Genomic DNA, 12286 nt, shown 5'->3' on the forward strand with positions numbered 1-12286 from the left:
AATTTTTTTCTAGAATGAAACAGAGCATGCAAAAGGTCCCAGATATCTAGATTTGTGTGTCCGGACGGTGGAAAAAAACACATTTTCCTTGTTCTCTCGAAATTTTTGTTGTAATATTACAGCTTCATTTTTTAACAAAAATTCATCGATAGTATCTTCCTCACCATTCTTGCTAAGATCCTTCACTTTTTTTATCCTCAAGTCTCCTTATTATTTTTGTTTACATCGAAGTGAACAAATTAGATCATAGAAAAAAAACGGAAAATATCATTTACGTTACTTAGCGCTACGTGGATGTTTAATTCCGTTTTGATCTTTTAAATTGTATAAATCGTTTACTGTATTGTTTTCTGAATAGCGTTTTACTTTTTCATGTTCCGATTAATAGTAACAGTGAATTTTACAGGAACAATATCGCCATGCTCTATTATATGACCGAGTGAACCGTGAACCTAAATTTTGCTACTATATTCAGTATATATAATAAATTCTATTTTGTTAAACAATTGTAATTTATCAGCATTCGTTGTCGGTTTTATGCAAAAATATCCCTAAATATTTTCGAATTAAACAAATCTTCCACAGCAGCAAAAATGCCTCTCACATGATTCTTTTTAAAGAAGCAAACTTGTACAATAAACATGGCGGAATTGAACAACCTCGTTTCTATTTTTCATAGTTATGTATCATTTTTTTAATATTTGAACAAAACTGGTGATTTTTTTTTGAATTGTTAATTCTGTAAAGAAAAGAAAGTATACCTAGTAGACATTTTTTTTTAATTAAAATTTGAAAAAAAAAGATATACAATTTCATACTTTCGATCTGAAACAACCTATCATATATGTGCGCGGTATTTTCAAATTAATGTTAATTCAAGTGTTTGTGAAACACAATGTATATGGCGGAATCATATAACCTTGTTTATGTTTAATTTATGTTTGTACATGTTAAAATAAATAATTAATCAAGGTCAAATGTATTTTTGTTTATGAACGATGATTCTACAAATTAAGGTTTTAATAGATATAAAATATTAGTAACAATATAAAATACTAAAAGTAAAGCATTGTAATCATCTGTTACACTGCATTATTCCAATATCTTACTTTGATGGAGTTCTTAGTCACGGGTTGTTTGATCTTTCAATGACAATTTATTATTGATATTTCGGTTTACTGACCCGACAACTCCTTTTTTTGGGAAAATGGAAAAAAATCTGCCCGAAAAAGATAATACCGCGTTAAAATACACCGCTTATAAAATAGAAATATTAATATTCTATCGGTGATGTAGTAGACTTGTCAAAGAAACGTCGAGATCATTTTTGACGGTAGTATGAAAGAATAATATCTGTAAAATGGGTCAAAGCGTTCTCGCCGAATTATAATTAGGCTAGGATCTATTTATTTAAAATATATATAAAGTCATTTCGTTTAAGGTTAAAACGCGTAAAAATGTCAAAGAAACCACGCCAAAATCACAGGTACTACGGCATAAAAGTTTTTTTATCGACTACCTTTTGTGACCGACTACCCGCCTTGAGTTTTATATAAATTTTTTTTATCTATTACACACAATTTATTAAAAATCTACCGACAAAATTTTAAAAAAATAGATATATCTACTGTGTATATAAATTACTATGTATCAGAATATATTTACTAAAATGTTACCCCACTCCCTAAATGAAATGCGCGCGAACGCTGCGGAACCTCGCTGTTTCTCTCTCCCGCTTACTGTCAAACCGCGTTGAGCGCCAAATTCAGGGGCGCTGATTTTTATCTATTTATTATTGTTATTTTTTTAAATCAGCATGGCAGATTAAATTAAAATAAGAAAATGCTAAGGAACGAATCCAGTGCATGTAATTTTCAATATTTTATCTTCGCTTTTTTTAGTTTTCCGCGATATTGTTTACACAATGAGTCTTTCCAGTTCACGACTGGCATAATACCCCGAAATTTTGTCCATTTTCAACTAACTCACAACATAGTTTATTTGTTGCCGGTAGAACGTTTATTTACAATGGAATTCTACCTTTAATGTATTACAAAGGTTTTTAATGATCTGCAAGTAAAAAATGAAAAAAGATCGTCTCCATGTTAGCTATGTTTTAATAAACTGGTGACCAGAAATTTACGCGGGGATAAATGGGTTTTTATTGTTTATATTTCTATTTCTGTCGCTTTGCACGATATTCATATGTTATTTGCAGTGGATGGTGTGCATTTTTGTGTTTATATTTTAAAACAGTAAATTGTTCGTGCATTGTTTTTTTATATTTGATTTCCTTCAAATCATTTTTCTCATCTGAAGGCATCCAACTTAGAATATCTGATGACATGTTTGTTCATTTTACATTTAATTTACACCTTTCATGCGGCAGGCATAAAAAGTCATCACAGAAGTTAGTATGCAATTGTACCTATATTACATACGAATGTATGTTATATTTTTCTTGTTGACAATAATCTCAAGTACTATAGCCATTCTTTAATGTGCTACATGATTTTTTGATACTCCTACTATTTCTTATAATAAAATTGTATTTTACCTTCAAGTCGACGGATTTTCTGCAATTTTAACAGTTCAACCTGCATTGTAAAAACAAAATTAAAGGTCTGAAAAACAGTGATCCCAAATCATACTGGAATCTTATTAATAAGTACTTCAGTGAAAGAAAAACTGTGATCAATAAAATTTCATGCAAGGTTTTTTATGATCATCTTAAGGAACTAAATAATGTAGACTTTCATAATGAAGAAAATTTTAACGAGGTAGACATTGATCAGATAAGCAGCTACAATGAAGACTTATTTTTACCATTTTCAGTTAATGAAATTCATCAGTTTTCAAGGCTTTAAAAGCAAATCTGCATCACCAATGGATGATCTTAAATGAATACCTTAAGAATTCGCCTTGTTCAATGTTACCAATTGTTTGCAAACTATTTAATATTATTTTTGATTCAGGTTTCTTCCCTGAAATTTGGAGTAAAGGGGTAATTCTTCCTTGATACAAGAATAAAGGTGATATAAATGACCCAGACAATTACAGGGGAATAACAATTTTGAGCTGTTTTGGTAAATTATTTACATCTGTTGTGAATTGTCGGTTGAATAATTTTTTAGAATCTGATAATATTCTTTGTGAAGAGCAGGCTGGGTTTAGAAAGAATAACAATACAGTTGATCATATTTTTTCACTAAAATGTTTAATAGATTTGTACTTGGCTAACAAAAGGAAACTATTTTGTGCTTTTATTGATTATAGACAAGCCTTTGATTCTGTAAATAGACTTGCTTTATGCAGGGTATTTCAAATAGAATTTGAAAGACCCTGCTTTATGGAACAAGTTATTAAGTTCAAATATAGATGGTAAATGTTTTAAGATAATACACAATATGTATGAAAATATTAAGATGTCATCAATGTTTACACTTGCTAACCCAAAACTGAAAAAATAAGTAGGGAGACTTCTAGGGTGTTTTCTTTACAACTTGTTATATCTCCACTGTAGAGCTGTAACGCGAAAACTGCTATGAACCCGTTACTGATGATATATATATATATTGTATCAATATGTAGTATAAGAATGACTGAAAATTCATATCCCGTAACAGAACATTGCATTCCAATAAAATTGAATTGTACATTTTTCATTATGTAAATGGTACCCATTAATCATGCTCTTCATTTTCTGAATTTTAAATTAAAACATTCTATAGCTCATTGCTTAATTACACTTTCATTCATATTATATATAGATCACTTAAAGATCTTTATGTTGTGATTAAGGTTGTTCCCACACTTAAGTGAAATTTTATATATGTATATAATTATGCTTCTAAAACAATTTTCAAATATCGAAGAATATGTAAAATATGTACTGCAAATATTTGTTCACATTATGTGTAACCATTAAAATCTCATTGAAAAATTTGACTTACAGAAAGTAAATTTTTAATCACCTCCCTTTATTAACATGAAATGTAAATTCAGAGACAGATATAGTGATGATATCATATATAATAAATATATTCTATACCTGACTTTAGCTTAGATGTATGTTTTATGTGTTTCACAAGGTAGTTTAAGAATAAGTATAAGTCGGTGTAAATGAACCTAATATAAAATCAACAGAACTAATGATATAAATAATAACAAAAAGTAGAAGATATATAAATTGAGGGAGAAAAAAACAGTAGAATTTATATTGTTCGACATGTGTGTAATTGAACCATCTTAAATGGTGTAAAGAACAGTGCTGCATTAAACATATTTTCCGTATCTTCAGTGGTGTATTGCCGGACTACTTTCTTTTAAATTCAGCCAGTACACAAAATTTAACGGAAATTCTTTCAAATATTAATGTCAAAATAAAAAGAAATATATATATAATAAACAGATTAATCGAGTTGTTTCTATACAAACAGGATTGAGGTATGAAAATTATCATATTTTACACGCGGATACCGTCACTCATGAAATATTTATTTTCATAACACTCAATGAAAATAAATCCTGCATTTATATTTAGAGAACAAACTTGAATATCCTGTATTTATTCAATGAGTTCAATAAATTTAGTATTAAATATTCACTCATACACTATACTTTATGCAATGCACGTAGAATTAATATTTATTTCAAAATCAAGAAAAAAATATAGATGACCTAACTGTTGGACTATAAGTTTGTTTGGTGGTAAAATCTGTTTTTAATCTCAGAGTTTCCAATAGAAACATTCTAAAGGCTATTCCAGTCGGTTAAAAAAAGATAAGAACTGTGCAGAAACATTTTGAAAATAACTTATTCTGAAAAGGTTGATATTTATTGTGGTTATCTTAATTCATTTTATAGTTTGCAAGAGAAAAAGAGAGTATTTATAGTGAAATAAATGTGAAAATAAACTGTTTTTATCAGGTACTTCCTTGTCTACGATTGCTGGCAGGTTGGTTCATTGCGTCTTAGAAAGAACCATCCGGACGCTCTGTTTCTCTGTCTCTGTCTCTCTCTGTCTGTCTGTCTGTTTGTCTCTGTCTGTCTCTGTCTCTGTCTCTGTCTCTCTCTGTCTCTGTCTGTATCTGTCTCTGTCTGTCTCTGTCTGTTTCTCTCTGTCTCTATCTGTCTCTCTCTCTGTCTGTCTCTGACTCTCTCTGTCTCTGTCTGTCTCTGTCTCTCTGTCTCTCTCTCTCTGTCTCTTCTCTGTCTCTCTCTGTCTCTCTGTCTTGCTGTCTCTGTCTCTCTCTCTCTCTCTGTCTCTCTCTGTCTCTCTGTCTCTGTCTCTCTCTCTGTCTCTCTCTCTCTCTGTCTCTCTCTGTCTCTGTCTGTCTCTTCTCTGTCTCTCTCTGTATGTCTGTCTCTTCTCTGTCTCTCTCTGTCTCGCTGTCTCTGTCTGTCTCTCTGTCTCTGTCTCTCTCTGTCTCTGTCTCTCTCTGTCTCTGCCTGTCTCGCTGTCTCTGTCTGTCTCTGTCTCTCTGTCTCTCTGTCTCTGTCTGTCTCTGTCTCTTCTCTGTCTCTCTCTGTCTCTTCTCTGTTTGTCTCCATCTGTCTGTCTGTCTCTGTCTGTCTCTGTCTGTCTCTGTCTGTCTCTGTCTGTCTCTGTCTGTCTCTCTCTGTGTCTCTGTCTCTGTCTGTCTCTGTCTGTCTCTGTGTCTGTCTCTGTGTCTGTCTCTCTGTCTCTCCTCTCTGTCTCTCTCTGTCTTTGTATGTCTCTGTCTCTGTCTGTCTCTGTCTCTCTCTGTCTCTGTCTGTCTGTCTCTCTGTCTCTCTCTCTGTCTCTCTCTCTCTCTCTGTCTCTCTGTCTGCAGCTTTGCCAATAGCATGTGCTGTGGTTTTCCTCCTGGCTCCTCCTTTAATACCCACTGCTTCCAGCAATTTCCAAACTTTAAGTGATGAAAAGCCTCTCCACCCAACTTGTACTGGGAAGATCCATGTCTATCAGCGTCTATCTCTACAAGTGTCCGCCAAGTCTTGGTATATTCCATTCTTGATCTCATAGGACTCTTCTACTTTCTATACCTAAGGGACAGTGAGTTCCACCATTACCATCAACTTCTGAGACCTTGATAAAAAAAAATATGTCTGGCCATAGGGATGTGTGAGTCACTTTATATAGGATCTTTAGTTTCTTGCCAACGTCTACCAGCATTTCCCAGTTTTTGTTATCATGTAAAATGCCAGTACTTGTTGATTTTGCAGACCTTCTCTCTCCCTATTAATAAGAGGTCCTGTCTGATTGAACGGTTTATCTTTCTTTCTCTCTTTCTCCAGGATATCCGCCATTTCATAAAGAACTTGGTCATGGCGTCATGTGTATCGTCCATGGGAAAGTGTGGTATTACATGATGGCATGATATGGCGTAATGATCATACATTTACGCAAAATGGAAAGCTGGGATCTTCTGACATCTTTCACAGTTTACGATTTGTCGGAGAGTGAAGTAGGTCGTATATAGATCTAGGGAGAAAAGTCAAATGAAGTGGTTCACATTGCCACAGCTCCTACACGGTTAACTTCCTCTCTGTTAAGTTCCATTTCACACAGTTTCCCCTGGGACCAAGTTGAAGTGATCTTGATGACCGTGTTTTATCTTCTGTTCTCCTTAGTTCTGTCTGCACCATTGATCTTCCCTGCACTTTGTCAGAATCTCTCCATCGCTGTTTGTACCTGATACCTAACCCTCTACCATTGTTTGTTGTTCATACAATATCATGGAGCTTTAAACTACTTTCAGCATGTTCTAATGGCTCATTCACTGACAATTTCCTCCCAGTTGTTACTTCGTGTAGTAGTTATTATCATTTGATGATAAATGACATAAAGTATTTATTCTGGCATGATATACAGTCCCTCAATATTTCAATAAGGAAAAGTCAGTTGCAAAATGGTTTTGTGATCTGATAATGAACATTCGTCATACTATTACTGGTGAACCTTTCATACTTACAGATTAGGTTTTCAAAATTTGCATAATTAACAGTCTTAAATATTGACAAGATGATCAGTCCGCCATATTAAACATATGAGCAGTGGTTGAAATTGGATAAAAATAACGGTAATTATAAATGGCACAATGAACAAATCTTCTTATATTCATAATTGGCATTTACAATTACAGGTATTTGACGCTTGAAAAAAGCAACTAAAATTCTATCAAAACATTCTGTCTACAGCTCTGAACATATCCTCCCAATCAGTGCCGTCAGCGCTTTGTTTTAATAACTTTTATATTTTCTTCTTTACCAACGTATACTGTATTCTCTTATGATCACAGATAGTCTCCCCTGTTAATTAATATTTCTTTCACGTGACTAAACTCGTATGTCGAATTCCGTAAAAAATGTATTAATGCCAAAAGAATCCTACATGCCAGCTTATGATTTTTAAATCCGATTACACTTGTATTTTCTTGGTAAAGTTTATAATAAATGCATCTTATAAACATATGTTCCGTTGCAAAGAATTATTGTTGTTTCATAATCAGATTATTGTAAGCCTTAAACGTCAATATAAAGGTATTTACATGTATGTTTATATCCTCATTTCCTCTTTAATTGCCTAAAGAGTGCGTGTCAATCTTTATTGTTCTTCTATCATATCATAATATGTAATTTATTAAATCTTATACTAGTATTTCATTTCGTTTAGTGACGTGAATACTTCTTTCATAATCCTCAAATGTGAACACATTAGACGTTTATACTTAAAAAAGAAACTATTTTAAACCATAATCCACTGAGTTTTTTATTTTATATATAGTATTAACTATTTTTTCTTTAAATCTACGAGAGCTATTGCCAAGGTCTTGACATGAAATATTATCTAGTAGACCTCTACTAAGCTCTAGGGTTAAAATAGGTCCAAATTTAAGGGGTAATGACCTTTTCTTCTGTTGTAAATACAGTCTAACTTGCCAATGCGACCACGTGTATTAAGCGACTTTTGCCTTATGCGGCCACTTTTAATTCCCCCGATCATTTTCTCTCTATATCTTTAATGTATTGAGCGACTTTTGCTCAACGCGACCAACGACCGCCAATAATAGTGGGGCGGGAAATAAGGTCTCTGCTGTCAAAATAGTGCAAATTGTGATACAAGCATGAAACTTTCAGGAAATTATCTTTAGACCATGTAGATTTCAAAAGTGAAGTGGGCCCAAAAATATCTCTGCTCATTCAAGATGGCTGCCAATTTCAAGATGGCCGCCATATAAATTTGACGTACATAATAGCTCATTCATTTCAATTTTTTGTACAGACCTGAACCTTACACCAAAGCATGCATATAGTTTCCCTGTTTCAAATATTTAAATCTTTAAGCAATTTCGCTTGCATATTTCTTCAGAATCCAAGATGGCGTCCAATATGGCTGCCAATTTTAATGAAAACTGATATATCTCTTTTGTAGTATAATTTTTTGCACACAGTATGCTTATTTCCATATAAAATTGTTAAACATATTAGAAAAAAATCAAATTTTAGGTTAACCACATTGTTAGTCATGTTTTAGTTTTTTTTACAAAAACAATCTTTAAAAATATCAAAGAAAAAGTTCCATTTTTGCATTTTTCTCTAACATGGTTTTCTAGGTCTATGTACAAAATTCCAAAAGTTACATAGTCTCTTAAAGTGTATTTGATATTCAAAGTGTATTTGATATTCAATCAACATTATATTTTATTGTATAATTGTAACAAAAACAAAACATGTGAAGGTTTTATACTTATTCAAAGTGGGTGGGGTAAAATTATCAGACAATTGTAGTACAAAATAACGTCTTTTATGAATTCTTATGCAAATATTCACTGTAAAAGTATTTTATTGTATTAAGGTATTTTTGTCTTCCTTCAGGTCTAGAGGGTGTACTAAAATATCAACAAATGCAGATACAATCATATGTATACATTCAGTTATTAAATGTGTTTGCAATATGTTTGCATGATATAAATTGTTTCAATATTCTTAATATAATTTGATAATTGTACAGAAAGAAGACTGAATATTCATCAACGAACCATATGTTAGATAAAATCATGCCTGAACCTGAGTGAAATGTTGTCTATTTATGAATACAATTATTTCCTGGACAATGTAGTCTTGCTGAAAGCTTGTAACAGAATGATTCAAAGTTATATTTACTTGCACATCATTGTAACCAAGTATAATTGAGTTACTTATGTAGACATGATATTTTCAAAAGAAACAAAAATTGACTGATACATCATATAATCTTTGTGTGCTAAAATATGTATTAATAAAACCGCTTGACCCACATAACTTAGCTTATGATTTGGAATATAAACTAAATGTATTCATGCTTTATTTTCCCCATTAAACAATAGAGAATTGTTGACCCTAGATCACTCGCCTAAGATCCACTGCTGGAAAAGGTCTATAATTCATTAATACTGAAGAATGCTAAAATCATATAAGGAGTATCTTTTTTTCACCAAATACAGTCATGAGTTATAAACTATTTGAAAAGAAACATGCCCAATAACTAGACTCTCAGAACTAAAAGAAGACTCGTATAACTATATTCCAATAAGAGTCCATGTAAACTAAGTGATTTTGACCCTATGCCAAAATAGTTCATAATCTTTATATAGCATCACAATGCACTGTAGTTTCGGAGAAGAATTTTAATATATAAGTCAATGAAAAGTAAGTGACAGGTAAAGCCATTTAAACTGCAGGAGCATGATTTAAAGGCCCTCACGAGGAACACAGTTTTTAAAGACCTGTGTAGGGAATCTTATTGAAGTTGTTTTGTTGTTGTTGTTATTTAAAAAATAATCAACAAACAAACAAATTTCAATGCCTAGAGCTTAGATAGTCACAATATAACCTTGCCAAGTAAAGAAGACCTCTTTTAAAGTTACTTAAAAAAAACTTTTGGATCATTAAGTGTACATGCAAAATAAAAAGTATTCTCAAAAATCAAAATGCACAGAGCACAGGTACTAAGCATGTAGCACCACCTTGGGTCTTTATTAACATATTTAATGAATCATGCTCATAGAGCCACCTGGGTTCACAGACTTGTATAGGAAAACACATTAAAAACATCAAGTGTTAAACGACAATGACTTGAACTAAGATATTTGGGATGTAGCCTGATATAACATGCATAAATTTGTATGATGCTACTGCAGTCTAAAATGGTTTTGCAATGAGTATCACTTAATTTACAAAGACTAATGTATTGAATCTGTTTTCTCTTAACATACAGTATCTAACGCATAGACATTAATCATGTATCATCATAATTGTGTTATACTTTACAAATATTTGATATATCATGGACAACATGGTCCAAATTTACCAAACACCAGCGGTCACTAAGTTTATATGGACTCAAATATGAATATGGTTATTGAAGTCCCCTCGTGTGAAAAAAAATTGAAACTTGATATTGAGCATGTTTCTTTAAAAGCAACCGGATTCAATTATGATACAAATCATGTGTGTTATGACATAATTGACACTCCCAAAATGATCCTGTTACCTTTTTTTCCAACAGTGATCTTAGGTGACTGATCCAGGGTCATCATTGCCCTCTTATTGAAAGAAAAAAATGAGATATGATTACATTAGGAAATACACTTAGTTTGTATCTTAACCTTAACTTTTCAAAAAACTGCATACAGGCCAGGCCATATCATTGATATATCTATTTCACATCACATACATTTTGTTGGCTTTTAAGCCATGTTTATATTATAAATATAAAATTGTGAAGGAGTCAAAAATATGCGTTTATGGACTACCTTTATACCTTACATTCATGTACATGCTTGCTATTTTAAGCACGTTTAGTTGATTTATTGTCTTCTTATATGTCTTTACAATTAACAATTAATACATGATATCAAATATATTGAAACAAGAATTATCATGCAACCAAATTAAATAACTGAATGTATACACATGTTTGCATGTGCATTTCTTGCTAAGCCACTTGGCTCGAAGGAAGGCAAAAATACTTTCATCTAATAAAAAGTACTCATTAAATTGGAAAGTTTGCATGAGAATTCATAGGAAAGTAAAAAGGCAAAGAAATAGAATGAACTTAGCTATGTTTATTTTCTGTTGTTTTTTCTTTTACAATTATCGTGCAAAATTACCCCACCCACTTTCACAAAATATAAAACCTACAGATTTAATGTTGTTTTTTTACATTTTTTACAATAAACACATGATATTAATGAAATGTCAAATACAGTTTAAGATATAAAGTAGCTTTTTTAACTTTGTACATTAATTTAAAAAATCAAATTTGAAAAATATGAAAAAAATGGAATTTTTTCTTGATCTTTTAAAAAGATATTTTTAAGACAAAACTTTTAACATGTTTACTTTTATTGAGATTAACATATAACTGGATTATCTCTGATTTGTTTAAACACTTTTTATCGTAATAAACATAATTTGTGCAACAAATTATACTATAAAAATGATATAACGGTTTTGCACAAAATCGACGGCCATATTGGACGCCATCTTGATTTTGAAAGAGGTATGAAAGAGAAATTGTGTAAGATATAAATTTTTGAAAAGGAGAAACTATATGCATGCTTTGGTGTTAGTTAAAAGTATGTATCAAAAATTGGAATGAATGAGCTAGTATGTACATCAAATGTATATGGCGACCATTTTGAAAATGGCGGCCATCTTGAATGAGCAGAGATATTTTTGGGCCCACTTCACTTTTGAAATCTACATGGTCTAAAGATGATTTCCTGAAAGTTTCATGCTTGTATCACAATTTCCACTATTTTCTCAATTTCCCGCCCCACTATAAGGCTAATTGAGATCAATCTTTTCATTTAACGACCACTTTACTTGTCAAGTAATTGAATTTCGATATTTTACCATCGTACTTTTGACATATCATCATACCTTCGACTTTTTAACATAGTGATTTTGTTATTTTAATTTTTTTACCATCGTATTTTCGTGTTTTTGTTGGTTTGACTTATGTGTGTTCGCAATAACCGGACTCCGTTATAACATAACCGATGAGAATGAAATACGAAATATTTTATGCGCATGTCAACAAATGAGTCCTTTTGGATTTTTTTACTTAAAGTGAAAACTGGTAAAATACTTTCTTACAACGTCAAAACCTATTGAATAGATATCACACAGGGCAAAGGTAAATATAAGTTCTGGAAAATAGTAGATGTGTCAATAACAATGAAAACGCACCTACACTTAACCAAAAACAAACGAAAACAAAACAACAAAAACAAAAATTTCTTGTCTACGTTTTTTC

This window comes from Ruditapes philippinarum, unplaced genomic scaffold (assembly GCF_026571515.1).
Source record: "Ruditapes philippinarum isolate M1 unplaced genomic scaffold, ASM2657151v2 ctg258_1_1_1_1, whole genome shotgun sequence".
In the NCBI taxonomy this organism is placed as follows: Eukaryota; Metazoa; Mollusca; class Bivalvia; order Venerida; family Veneridae; genus Ruditapes; species Ruditapes philippinarum.